The sequence below is a fragment of the Lipotes vexillifer genome, unplaced genomic scaffold (assembly GCF_000442215.2).
Source record: "Lipotes vexillifer unplaced genomic scaffold, Lipotes_vexillifer_v1.1 scaffold341, whole genome shotgun sequence".
NCBI classification, from domain to species: domain Eukaryota; kingdom Metazoa; phylum Chordata; class Mammalia; order Artiodactyla; family Lipotidae; genus Lipotes; species Lipotes vexillifer.
Genome location: NW_006797957.1, coordinates 1192791 through 1207389, shown reverse-complemented (window position 1 = coordinate 1207389; position 14599 = coordinate 1192791).

The following is a 14599-nucleotide window of genomic DNA, read 5'->3' as shown; positions in this document are numbered from 1 at the left end:
TGCTTCAATGTAATCCAGAAACAATTACCATCCTTTCTGGGCAGTATTTTATGGTGGTTAAGAATGAGAGCCCTGGGGTCAGACAGGCCTTGGTTTCTAACTGCAGTGCCACTAATCACCTACCTGTGTGGCCTTGGGAGGGTCAGTCAAAAGCTCTAACCATCAGTTTTTCCATCTGTAAAAATGATACAGGGACAATAATATCTACTTTATCGGGCAGCTGTGAGGAGGAAATGAGGCAATGGAGTGAAGCTCAGTGTCGGACACAGTCATCTGTTATGACTGTAATCTTCTTCTCAGTTTCCAGTCTCCTATTTCCTATTTTCCCTCTGTTTCTAGTGTACTTCTATTTCCTATTTTCTTTCTTTCTTTTTTTTTTTTTTTGCGGTACGCGGGCCACGGCTCCGGACGCGCAGGCTCAGTGGCCATGGCTCATGGGCCCAGCCGCTCCGCGGCATGTGGGATCTTCCCGGACCAGGACACGAACCCGCGTCCCCTGCATTGGCAGGCGGATTCCCAACCACTGCGCCACCAGGGAAGCCCAATTTCCTATTTTCTTATTTGTAGGCACTACTTCACATTTTTCCCCTCAGTCCAACATAGATACTGATGAGGTTCAAGACATGCTAGCCCCAAATATGACACCTTGGCACATGGAATAGTTTTTTTTTTAATTATTTATTTTATTTTATTTATTTTTGGCTGCACTGGGTTTTCGTTGCTGTGCGCGGGTTTTTCTCTAGTTGCGGCGAGCGGGGGCTACTATTCTTTGCGCGCGTGGGCCTCTCATTGTGGTGACTTCTCTTGTTGCAGAGCATGGGCTCTAGGTGTGTGGGCTTCAGTAGTTGTGGCTCATGGGCTCAGTAGTTGTGGCGCATGGGCTTAGTTGCACCGACGCATGCGGGATCTTCCAGGACCAGGGCTCAAACCCGTGTCCCCTGTATTGGCAGGCGGATTCTTAACCACTGCGCCACCAGGGAAGCCCTGGAATAGTTTAAACTGAAGAAATATGAGAAACAACAGATACAGGAAGGATTTCTGACCTTCTCCTGAGTCAGGACATGAGATCCTCATGTGAGAGGTGCCCTCTCCATACCCTTAGGAAAGGAGCATCTTTATCCCCAAAGAAGAAGGGATGCTGAATGAACAGGCCTTGCTATGTTTCCCCCAATTTACCACCCTTAGCACATACCCCTTTTGTCCTATCACATTTCTCGATGACTCTCCACTTTTCATGCAACCTAGTACACATAAAAATACTCAGGTTTGGGCTTCCCTGGTGGCGCAGTGGTTGAGAGTCCGCCTGCCGATGCAGGGGACACTGGGTTGTGCCCCGGTCTGGGAAGATCCCACATGCCGCGGAGTGGCTGGGCCTGCGCGTCCGGATCCTGTGCTCCGCGACGGGAGAGTCCACGGCAGTGAGAGGCCCGTGTACCGCACAAAAAAAAAACAACAACAAAAACCTCAGGTTTAACTATTTCCTCGGGTCTTCATTTTCTTATGAAAGCTCCCATGTCATGTAAAACTTTTATTTAAAAATGTGTATGCCTTCCCCCTGTTAACCTGTCTTTTGTTATAAGTGCCCCAGCTGAGACTTTAGAAGAGGAGGAAATGATATTTTTTTCCTCCCCTACATTAGCAAATCAATGACAGTGGTCACATGTACCATATTTTTTGATTACAAGCAATTTCAGTTTCTTCATCTGAGATCTGGGGAGAAATACTGTCAGTAAACCATTGTAAGGCTGTTGTAAGAATTAAACAAGATAATGTATATAAGTGCCTAGCACAGTGCCTGGCTCCTAGTAAGAGCTCAGGAATTCTGTTACATCTTACGTTATTAATCCTTTCACTAGGGTGTATTATGAAATAATTCACATAACTAACATAACGCTTTGTTGAAAAGTAGGGAATTCTTGGGCTTGCAGCTAGTTTAATGATCACTGGCTCTAATCAGAGAGCTCGTTTGATGATATTATTTGTAATTAGTTTAGATATCATTTTGGACTTATGTTTCATCCTAAAAGAAAACATTAGCTGAAAGATACCACTGTGAGCAACAAAATAATGGTTTCCTACTGTTACAGTAAAGCTACATTATGCTCATTCCTTCCTTTCCAAGGAGGACATTTTGACCCTGTGATAATGTTTTACTTAAAGGAGTTTATTTTATTTTACATCAAATGATTCATGTATATGAGTTCATTTCTTGTGATGAAGATGGAAACGAAGTAGCTGAGCTTCTTGCTGTAAAATCTCACTGACTTGCTGTAATCCAACTGGCTAGAAAATACAATTGTCTGGCTCAGAAAAAAAAAAAAAACCACACAAAAAAAAACGAGCTTTCCCAAAGAAATTCTGTTTGGGCATTCTCTTAAGTTTGATGAATGAGTTGTTTACTGAGCTTGAGAAAAGTATAAAAGGAAGAAATGGCCATTTAAAAAAAATTTATTTACTTATTCATTTTTGGCTGCTTTGGGTCTTCATTGCTGCGCGCGGGCTTTTTCTAGTTGCAGTGAGCAGGGGCTACTCTTTGTTGTGGTGCACAGGCTTCTCAGTGCACTGGCTTCTCTTGTTGTGGAGCACGGGCTATAGGCACGCGGGCTTCAGTAGTTGTGGCACGTGGGCTTCAGTAGTTGTGGCTCACAGGCTCTAGAGCGCAGGCTCAGTAGTTGTGGCGCATGGGCTTAGCTGCTCTGCGGCATGTGGGATCTTCCTGGACTAGGGCTCGAACCTATGTCCCCTGCATTGGCAGGTGGATTCTTAACCACTGCGCCACCAGGGAAGTCCCGAAATGGTCATTTTCAAGAAAATTATTGAAGTGCACTCAGTGAATTTGAGCAGATTGCATTTGACGTGGCTTGAAAATAGATGTAGTTTTTAACAAATCAAGCTTTTGTTTAATTAAGACTGAAATAAAAAGAGTGAATATTCTTGTAAATAATCTAATAAAAAGTTAAAATGAAGAGACACTCTCCCACGCCTGCCCGTGTTCTGGGGGATAGAATACATTTCTGAGGAAATCTGAGAATACCACTTTTATATTGTGTTTGCTATATTATAATTCCTCTTAAGAGATAAACAGTTGTAGGTGTGTGCTGAAGTTCCCCCTTCCTTATTTAATCTCTCAAAAACCAAAAGGCAAACCAAGGAGAAACGCTATGCTTATACATGAAATATCATTCCAGAGCAAGGCATCTCTCCCAGACAAGGAAGGAAGAATTTAGTCATTTTACTATCTTCTAAGTTTTTCCATCTTCTTGGTTGGTGCATGTAAAGAACTGAACTAAGTACATTGTGTGTGTGAGTGTGTTGATAATGATAAAATCACCCCAGAGGTGAACGGTTTTATTTTGAATAGAGTTAATGAAATGAAAGCCCATATGGGGCAGAATGACAATCAAACAGAAGAGTCATGTTTAGTATTATCTATACAGTTGGGTAATAGAATAAACAATTTGTATACACTTAGTATTTCCCATAAAGTAACCAAACAATTGATTTGACTAAGCTCTTATTTCCTGAACTTGCTGATGGTTTGGTATTAAGGAGAAAGTCACCATTTCTTCTAAAGGGTAAGCTGTGTTTTTAGATATTACTTTCCTAAATGAATTCTTGCCTGATCTCTACAAGCCTACCCCCCAACTTATTTCAGGGTCCCTGCTCTACACTCTTCACACAGAATTTTTAGTTATATATTTGAATGCTTATTTGATGAATGTCTCTTCTCCACCAGAATGTAGTTTTGCTTACCTTATACTCTCAGAACCTAGCACAGTGCCAGGCAGAGAATAGAGCTCAATAATATTTATTGACTAGAAGAACAGCTATTCAGTGGGTTTTGATAAAAGGCTTTCATGCTCACGGGCATCGCAGCAACTAACATTTATTTATATTTGTCTGAGAAGGCAAAGGTGAGTTTGAGAAGGAAATTTAAGCTCCTAATTACCATCAAATCCATTAGGTCTTGTTCTCAGTTCCTTGTCTTATTAAAGGTGTTAAGAGAATGTTGAATCTCACTCCTTAGAGATGTATTAAATCTGTCTGGCCACTTAATTAGACCAGGACTTTTAAATGACAACAGGGAAAGATGATGAGGTTTTTCTCTAAACTATTATCAGGAGCAAATTACTTCACTATAAACCAGTTGTCTAATAATGTATTACTTATAATTAAGACCAGTTTACCTAATACATGCAAAATGAGGAAGCAAATACCAAGCACACCTAAGTATATAATACCTTTTATCACATTACAGTAATACGGTAATATCTCCTGAGTACTTGTTAAGTACGCTACAATGCTAAGCAACTTTACATGCATTTTCACATTTCATTTTCACAACAACCCTGTGAGATACTATTTTTATTTCTATAAGGCTAAGAGAGGTTGGGCAATTAGCAAAAGTGGTGAAGCCCAGGCAAGACTTCTGGGTCTGTCTGACTTCAGGGACTTCCTTCTTAATCCTTGTACACAACATCTCTGTAGTAATCATCTGTTAATGTGTTCATCTCCCTTGCTTAACGTGAGAGCCTCAAGGGCAAGGTCTAAGTTTTACTCATCCTTGTATTTCAAGTACAGAACAGAGTGCAGGAAACATAATAGGTGCTCAATAAAAGTTTAGTGAATGAAAGAGGAAGTACTTCCTTTTTTTGTTTTTTTTTTTTGTGGTACGCGGGCCTCTCACTGTTGTGGCCTCTCCCTTTGCGGAGCACAGGCTCCAGACGCGCAGGCTCAGCGGCCATGGCTCACGGGCCCAGCCACTCGCGGCATGTGGGATCTTCCCGGACCGGGGCACGAACCCGTGTCTCCTGCATCGGCAGGCGGACTCCCAACCACTGCGCCACCAGGGAAGCCCCAGGAAGTACTTTCTCATCCTCAAAACTATAGTATGTTTAGTATAGTTTTAGTGTTAAACATAGTTAACTATATAATGTGCATAAATAAAATACACAAATCAAACAAATACTTATGTAATAAAACAATATATGAATATATCTTACTGTTTTTATTAAATTAGTAATCCATATTTTATGTTAAAGCATACGACATTGTCAAGGTCAAATAACAGCACTTTTATATGGTATAACTTCATTTAAAAAAAAAAATCTATGTCAACTCTTAGCTACATAATTAAGCAGAATGCTCCATTACCAGATGTTTTCCACTGAAACAGAGGTTTATCATTATAAACTGCCAAAGAGAAAGTTTTATGAAAAATTAAGGGTGTCATATCTATAAGCACTTTCTTCTAGGTCTAATGATCTAATTTCATATACAAATTATTTTTCATGCCCTTAGGTCCTAATGAAAATTAACCCAGCACATATTATTACACTTGGCTTTGATTCTCTCTTTTCTAAGCTGCCAGGTTACATACCTCCTTGCAAAAGTCCTTCTTATGAAGTTCTCCCTTTTTAGTATTAACTCTGACTTTATCCCAAGCCCTGATGCACCCCCTAGTGTTCCTCAAACACTTCTATGATTATTATATCTGTTTATAACGATCACTTTTTGTTGAATGCTGGGGTCTGTTATACGTGACTGTGTAAAGCATTTTAATGGAGGAACTATACTGAAAGGGAGCAGAATATGCTACCCCCAAATATGCCACTTTGGCATATTAATATTTTGAATTAAAATTACTTGAGAAACAGTTGGTACAAGAAGGACACTCTGACCCTCCTTTGTCCCCCTGAAAGCAGAAAATAAATCTCCTATGTGAAAGGTACCCTCCCTGTATCAGGAGGGTAGAAGATATCCTTATCACCAGAAATAGGGAATTTAGGGCCAAGAAGGCTGTATAAACAAAACTTGTTACTTCTTTACTAATTTACTACCCCAAACCCAAACTTCTCTGTACTGTCAATTCTTCACAAATGTATTGTTTCTTTGTCTAAAAGGTATAAAGCCTGCCTGCCTTGGTTACTTCTTTGAATCTCTTATTATATGGACTCCCATACACATGACATTAAATTTTTCTCCTGTTAGTCAGTTTTATGCTAATTTAATTATTACACCAGCCAAAGAACTTAGAAGGGAAGAAGGGAAAAGTTTTCTACCCCTACAATACCCAATTGATTTGGTTATTATACTAAGTGACTGGCTGGTTGACCATGGACTGTTCTTAAATAACTCTTTTGTTTCTTGCATAAAAAGAAACACAAAATTAGAACTTCAGAGAGTAACCCTTGAGGGCTTTCAAAGCACACAGAATAAGCTTTGCTTCTGCATGATTCCTGAGTGAAGACTATGACCTCTCCTTATTGAATTCTTTATACGCTAAATGTTACGAAATAAATTTTCTTGGTTTCACCATGCTTTGAACTTTGCCATCTAGTGATTGCATTTTTGTCAGCAGTACCAACAAGGTCTCATGTTGCTGGTGTTCTAACTTAGTCCATCTAACCCCCTGGTGGGCCTGAATTCTTTTTCTACTATACTTCAGTCTTCAATTTAAAAGCTACACCCTGGGACTTCCCTGGCGGCACAGTCGTTAAGAATCCACCTGCCAATGCAGGGGACACTGGTTCGAGCCCTGGTCTGGGAAGATCCCACATTCCGCGGAGCAACTAAGCCCATGCACCACAACTACGGAACCTGCGCTCTAGAGCCCGCGAGCCACAACTACTGAGCCCGTATGCCACAACTACTGAAGCCTGCGCACCTAGAGCCCGTGCTCCACAACAAGAGAAGCCACCAAAATGAGAAGCCTGCACACCACAGTGAAGAGTAGCCCCTGCTCACCGCAACTAGAGAAAGCCTGCGCGCAGCAAAGAAGACCCAATGCAGCCAAAAATAAATAAATAAATAAATAAAGACTCCGAGTTCCCAATGCAGGGGCCCCCAGTGAGGGGGGCCCAGGTTCAATCCCTGGTCAGGGAACTAGATCCTGCATGCCTCAACAAAGATCCCGTGTGCCGCAACTAAAGACCCGGCACAGCCAAATAAATAAATAATTTTTTAAATTAAAAAATACAATTAAAAAAATAAAAACTACACCCCAAGCAAAGTCCACTTGAGAATTTCTTGGTCCTAGTTGGGTTAGCCTGGCTTTGAGTACACCTATATTGTCTGGCTTGGTTAAATTCTGAAATACTGTATGTATATCAGCAACACTGGTATTACAGGTTTTCAGGACATAATGAGAACCTTCAATGCAGAATTTAATTAGGCATGGATTTCCTAGAGAACAGAAATAGCACAGTGAAAACTGTAAAGTGCTATGTAAGTATATTTTTATTGTAACCTGAAAATTTCCCCAGTTGACAGTGGGCACAAATGGGGTAGTATTTAGAATCTTAATTCAGGATTCATTAAGGTGTCCCTATTGGCTGATGTAATATCCACTATGTTTGCCCAATAAAGAGATCATACTTGAGAAGAGTTCACTGAAAAGTATTTCCAGGGCCTCCAGAAGATGCATTACATGTGTCTGTAGACACGTTTGCTCCTCTTGGGTACCACGACTCCATCAGGTGTGCTGCCAGAGTGCTGGCTACTAGCCTTGTCAAAGCTGGCTGGAGACTGGGGATGAAGTGAGGGCAGTGGCCTCAATTCACTTCCATTATATAGATCTTTTTTTTTGTTAGAGGAGACCCAAAATAGGCCTGCTTGTGCCCTGATGTTTTAGTGGAAACAACTTTGTTTTTTTTTTTTTGCAGTACGCGGGCCTCTCACTGCTGTGGCCTCTCCCGCCGCGGAGCACAGGCTCCGGACGCGCAGGCTCAGCGGCCATGGCTCACGGGACTAGCCGCTCCTCGGCACGTGGGATCCTCCCGGACCGGGGCACGAACCCGCGTCCCTTGCATCGGCAGGCGGACTCTCAACCACTGCACCACCAGGGAAGCCCAGTTTTAAAACTTTTTAGTTTAATAACTTAATTATGCCTACCAGGCAGCACGACTCTAAGCTTACTGAGGGCAAGAACTTTCCATTAAAATCCTTGTGTCCTCTCCTAGCAAATCAGCTGATGGTTCAATATTTGCTTGACTGAATGTGATATGTAAGATGGCTTCTCTTAGTTAATGATAAACAAACAACCTCCTTCACCACCCCCAAAATGGAAAATAGCAAACTTCCAAAACAAAACAAAACAAAACAAACTTCCAAAACAAAACAAACAAAATGGAAAATAGCAAACTTCCAAAACAAAACAAAACAAAACAAACTTCCAAAACAAAACAAACAAAATGGAAAATAGCAAACTTCCAAAACAAAACAAAACAAAACAAACTTCCAAAACAAAACAAACAAAATGGAAAATAGCAAACTTCCAAAACAAAACAAAACAAATTTCCAAAACAAAACAAAACAAAATTTAAGTCATTCAGAAAGCCCTAACATACCTTCTTTATTTGATGTGATAAATTCCTTTATCACAAGCAAATTCTTTATTTGTACTCATCCTGCAAAGACTTGCTGTATGCAGTGTTTCACACACTTGAGTTCACATGGGCTGGTTGTGTTTGCTGAACAAGGGGCCAACGAGACTAAGGTTGGATGGTTGGCTCTTGCCTGGGTCAGTATGCTTCACACAGAGAGAAACTCTTCCAGAGGCAAAGCCAGGGTCTATTTAACCCTTGCCCTTCTACCTTCTAATTAATCATCTTGCCAATTATATTCATTAGGCTGAAGGAAAGACTTGCAAATAATTTCTAGCAAAAAGTTTGTGCCTGACTTATATTTACTTTGTTCCTACTGACACCAGTTTCTTTAACAATGAAGAGTATTTTTCATCTTATTTGAGTATCATGGAATAATATGATAACTGAAGAATATGAAAACATAGAATCTGAATAAAAGATTTGTCTCACCAAATATTTATTAGGTACCCACTGTATGTGCTAGGAACCCATTATATATATCACACTGAGCAATGACTTAGTAAGCAGAGGTTGAGAAAAGGGGAAGGGGGTGAGATTGGAGTACTGGAAGGAACCTTGCCCGTCAGGTTTATTTAAGAGGAAAGGAAACTGAGGCCCATGAAGTTTGCTCTGCCTCAAGCCATGAAACAAGTTAGAGGCATAGTTGGGATTAAACTCTGGGGTGACAGACAAAAGCAAAATAGCAAATATAAAGATATTGTGGAACCACAGATTTGGGGCATGTTTGGAAATTGTCCAATTTAAGATAATGCTGTGTTGCTAACCTTCATTTAGCTAGTTATGTTTTTTCTATCTTTAAAATTTTTATACTATCAGTTTTTATTGTGGTCTTGGCTTTTACTACTTTCATTAGAAGTTTAATGAGGCAGTGGGGGTGGGGGAGGGATGGATTGGGAGTTTGGGATTAGCAGATGCAAACTATTACATGTAGGATGGATAAACAACAAGGTCCTACTGTAGAGCACAGAGAAATATATTCAATAGCTTGTGACAAACTGTAATGGAAAAGAATATGAAAAAGAATATATACATGTATAACTGAGTCACTTTGCTGTACAGTAGAAATTAAACACAAGGGGACTTCCCTGGTGGTACAGTGGTTGAGAATCCGCCTGCCAATGCAGGGGACATGGGTTCGATCCCTGGTCTGGGAAGATCCCACATGCCACGGAGCAGCTAAGCCTGTGAACCACCGACTACTGAGCCTGTGCTCTAGAGCCCGCAAGGCACAACTACTGAGCCCTCATGACGCAACTACTGAAGCCTGCGCACCTAGAGCACGTGCTCCACAACAAGAGAAGCCACTGCAATAAGAAGCCCACGCACCGCAACAAAGAGTAGCCCCTGCTCGCCACAACTAGAGAAGGCCCGCGTGCAGCAACGCAGCCAAAAATAAATAAATAAATGAACTGAAAAAAAAAAAAAGAAATTAAACACAACATTGTAAGACAGCTATACTTCAATAAATTTTCTTTTTAAAAAAGAAGTTTTATGAGGCAGGAACCTTTACTAAAGTTAATGCCACCGAAGAAACCAGGTGAATTAGAACTGAAGACCCCCCACCAGATTGAGGGTTTAACTTTTTGTGGTTTATATGAAAATTGAGACCTGAAGAAAAAAATAGATGGGACTTTTCAAAATTTTAAAGTTTTAAAATTATACAAGTAATGGACTATTAGAGAAAATTTGGGGAAAAAAGAAGAGCTATATCATCTGAAGGGGTCCAGCATATGCTACTGTGGCATAAAAATTATTTTGAGCAGAAGGCATTTGAGGTCCCAAAAGAACTCAATTGTCATAAATCCCCTCCCCAGGAGCAAAAAGGAAAGGGTGACTCATCGCCGTAGACGAGAAGTCTCCACATCAGATCTAAACAGACAATGTCACAAAAACTATCATATCGTCTATCTATTCTCCTAAAGCCCATTTATATTTCTAAAAAGTCATTTGTTTTCCCATAAGTCCCCTTTCTCCCCCTCCCCTTCCCTTATTAAGAAGTCACTTGTTTTCCTGTAAGTATCCTTCTCTCTCTTCCCTTCCCCTTAAGATGGTATATAAGCTCCAAATTCTAGCCTTCCTTTTGAGTCACATTTTTCTGTGAACTCCCCTATGTATGTTAATAAAAATACATGACTAAATTTTGTGTTATCTCTTGCTAGTCTGTCATTCATTAGTTTAATTCACAGGCCTTCAGAAACAGAACTTAAGAGGACAGAGTAAAAGTTTTTCCTCCCTGATATACCATCAGTTCACTATCAGCTTAACACAACCATTTTCAATTTTGCATATTTTTCTTCAATTTTTTCAACTCCATTTACTTTTTTACATAATTATAATTATTGTTAGTATTATGAGTACTCATCCATGATGCTACATATCCCTCCAAATTATAACTTAATGACTAAATATTTCCATTGAGATAATATACAGGATGTTTCTTAACTAGATTTCTAGTGCAACCATAGATTTGGGTTGCACTAGAAAGCTATTTGTTGTGTACTTGTTGGATATTTAGATAGATTCTGACTTTTTAAAATTATAAGCAATCTGGAAAAAAGTCTTTTAGCATAAAACTTTTTCTTCTTTTAAAATTACTTCCATGAGTTAGCTTCAACTGCTGTAGCCTTTGAAAGGGGAATGTTGGGTTAAATAGCTATCTCTTGGGGAGATGACAGTGGTAAAGTAACACAGAAAATATATGGCATTCTTTTATAAACTAAAGGACTTAAGTCTTGGGTAAAATCATAAATAAAGGCCGTGAAAAAACTTAAAAATCATTTAGTGTTTGGAAGAAGTGCAAACATGATGAGAATTTTTAGAAAGAGGAATTATTTGAACTAGGTAATTTGAGATTCAAGAGCAGTCCCTTGAATTTTTCACGAAACAAAACAAAACATACTAGTGGATTAATTTAGCAACAAGTCTGTGGAAGCTTGGGTGAACGAGTTTTTTTTAAGTGAGAAGGGCCAATTTAAGAGAATAATTGCTGGTGAAAATTCCGTTATCAAATTTTCATTTGGTTTTCACTAGCTTTCATTTGGAGGGAAGGATAAACTACCAGACAAAAAACAATTGGTACTCACAGTTACCTGACTACCAAAAGAACAGTCAAGTTAGCTGAACCTTTTCTTCCAAGTACTTGCCTTCAATTAGCCATTTGTCCTTCATTAGATGAGCCCAGATACCAATTATTCTAACAGGCAACTGATTACGAGATTTCAAAAACTGCAGCAATAACAAAGAAATGTTTGTTTTGAAGAGCCACAAGCTATTCATTTTAAAAAGACAGCAGAAAACCAAGCCACATTACAACTCAATTTAGAACTTTTTTCCTGCCTTGTAATTGAAGGAGGGCAAAGTCAATTTTCATCTTGAGTACCATTTCCTCCTACTAGATTTCACTACAGTGGGCTTTCCACTAATGATGTTTGACATTTCTGAGTCAAGACTACATTTATGAGCTGTAATTTGCTAGGTAAAAGCTGAGGAAATGACTGAAAGTTCATTGTGCCCTCCCAAGCCCTACCCTAGCAACCTCCTCCTGTTCTCTCAGTGTTTTAGATTTAATCACAGCTGTTGTAAACCCTGTTACACTCTTCCTAAACACTTTTGACAGGACCAAAAATATGAATCTGCACAGAGAGCTTTTCATAAACTATCAGGAGTCCTTTTCCTTTTTTTGCCAGCTGGTAGTTAGTCCAAATACCGCTTTATAAATAAACCATCTGCAGGCATCCTCATCAGGTCAGTTCCAATGGCGGCAGTTAAAAGAAAACAAGAAAGCACTTACCAGTTAATTTCCTGCAAGGAGAGAAGCTTTTGTGACTTGTGGTGTGACCGCCCTGCTCCAGAATGAAATGGAGGGTGGTTTGCAGAACGGCTACTTGGGACACTATTCTCGCAGCCTCCTCGTTTGGCTTTTATCTGGCTTTTGAAATGACACTGTAGAGGAGAATGATGTTCGGTTTCACTTGAATGTGGTTCCTCCCTTCCTATCCTACCCTCCAGAAAAATTCACCATGTATTCCAGGAGAAAAGTAAGCGATGAACACACTGCACAAATTCTTTTACTCAGAGTGTACACGTGTGTAACTGAGGTTTGTTTTTTGAATAGAAATCATTACTGTTGGCTACAGTGCCGCAGGCTGAAAACCAGTGATGGGGGAGGCACCAATCCCTCCTTTGTTTGGGTGGACTTTTGCTTATGAAAAGGCAATTTAAATTTCATTCCAGACTTCCCTGGTGGCAGAGTGGTTAAGAATCCGCCTGCCAATGCAGAGGACACAGGTTCGAGCCCTGGTCTGGGAAGATCCCACATGCTGTGGAGCAACTAAGCCCGTGCACCACAACTACTGAGCCTGCACTCTAGAGCCCACGAGCCACAACTACTGAGCCCACGTGCCACAACTACTGAAGCCCGTGTGCCTAGAGCCCGTGCTCCACAACAAGAGAAACCACCGCAATGAGAAGCCCGCGCACCGCAAAGAAGGGTAGCCTCCGCTCGCTGCAACTAGAGAAAGCCCGTGCGCAGCAACGAAGACCCAATGCAGCCAAAAATAAATAAATAAAATAAATTTATTAAAAAGAACCTTAGAATGAAAAGAACCTTAGAATGTCAAAGGAGAGCTCTTCAAATGTGCCAGGGCTCATTAGGAGAGAGATTTTATTTCCTGGGTTTCAGTGTATTTCTGATAGGGAGGAATCAGAATCACACCTTAGGTATGTTTTTTTTTTTTAATTTTATTTTTTTAGACAGCAGGTTCTTATTAGTTATCTATTTTATACATATTAGTGTATATATGTTAATCCCAATCACCCAATTCATCCCAGTTAAATATGTTTTTTTTTTTTTTTTTTATAAATTTATTTATTTATTTATTTTTGGCTGTGTTGGGTCTTCGTTTCTGTGCGAGGGCTTTCTCTAGTTGTGGCAAGTGGGGGCCACTCTTCATCGCGGTGCGCGGGACTCTCACTGTTGCGGCCTCTCTTGTTGCAGAGCACAGGCTCCAGACGCGCAGGCTCAGTAGTTGTGGCTCACGGGCCCAGTTGCTCCGCGGCATGTGGGATCTTCCCAGACCAGGGCTCGAACCCGTGTCCCCTGCATTGGCAGGCAGACTCTCAACCACTGCGCCACCAGGGAAGCCCTAAATATGTATTTTAATTTCTTTACTTAGGTGGGTTGAGAATTTTCCAGGCTTTGAGGAAATTAAAGGTCTGATTCTTATCTCTTATCTTATCTGTGGCCCTGGCAGATGAGGGCATGTCTGTGTACCTGAAGCAGAACTCAGAATTCAGAAACTCACGGAGTGAGATGTGTGGAGGCTGACAGGAAGCCAGCCTTGATGCGGCTGACTTGTCCGTCTGCAAAGCTAATGTGATTTTCATAATGTCTAACATCAGCTTGAGAAACGGAACATTATTAGGTCATAAAAGGTTGTTAGGCAAGCTAATTGAACACTGTTAGCTGAGCAGCCAGAAGAATACACAATTTGTATTTGGCTGCCACAGCAGTCATTCACAAATGCTGAGGGCTTAGCAGAATGTGCCACTGCGAAATATGTCTCTTCGGAGAGTAAGACTTACTTTGAGCTGTTTATTTTAAAGAACTGCAGGCATAGATGAAGCTCTGAAAACAGAATAGAAGTTACCCATTTGTAAGGGAAATCTTACATTTGTAAAGAAAATTTACATGAGAAAAGGGGTCTGTGTCAGGAAGACAGCTATTATACTTCTACATCTGAGAGACTTATCTGCTTGACCCAGCCGCCTTTGTTTACCAAACATTTCCTCTTTTCACCTTCTGGTGAATTGCCTTCCTGGACCTTTAAGCCCCAGACCCCATCCCTTTCCTTAGCTCAGGATGGAATATAATCCTCAATCTTCTGGCCACCTTTTAAGTGGGGCTCCTGTATGTATATAATTAAAAAAAAAATTTTCCTCTAGAGCTTCCCTGGTGGTGCAGTGGTTAAGAATCCGCCTGCCAATGCAGGGGACATGGGTTCGAGCCCCAGTCCGGGAAGATCCCACATGCCGCGGAGCAACTAAGCCCGGGCACCACAACTACTGAGCCTGTGCTCTAGAGCCCGCAAGCCACAACTACTGGGCTGCGTGCCACAGCTACTGAAGCCCGCATGCCTAGAGCATGTGCTCTGCAACAAGAGAAGCCACTGCAATGAGAAGCCCATGCAACAAAACGAAGAGTAGCCCTTGCT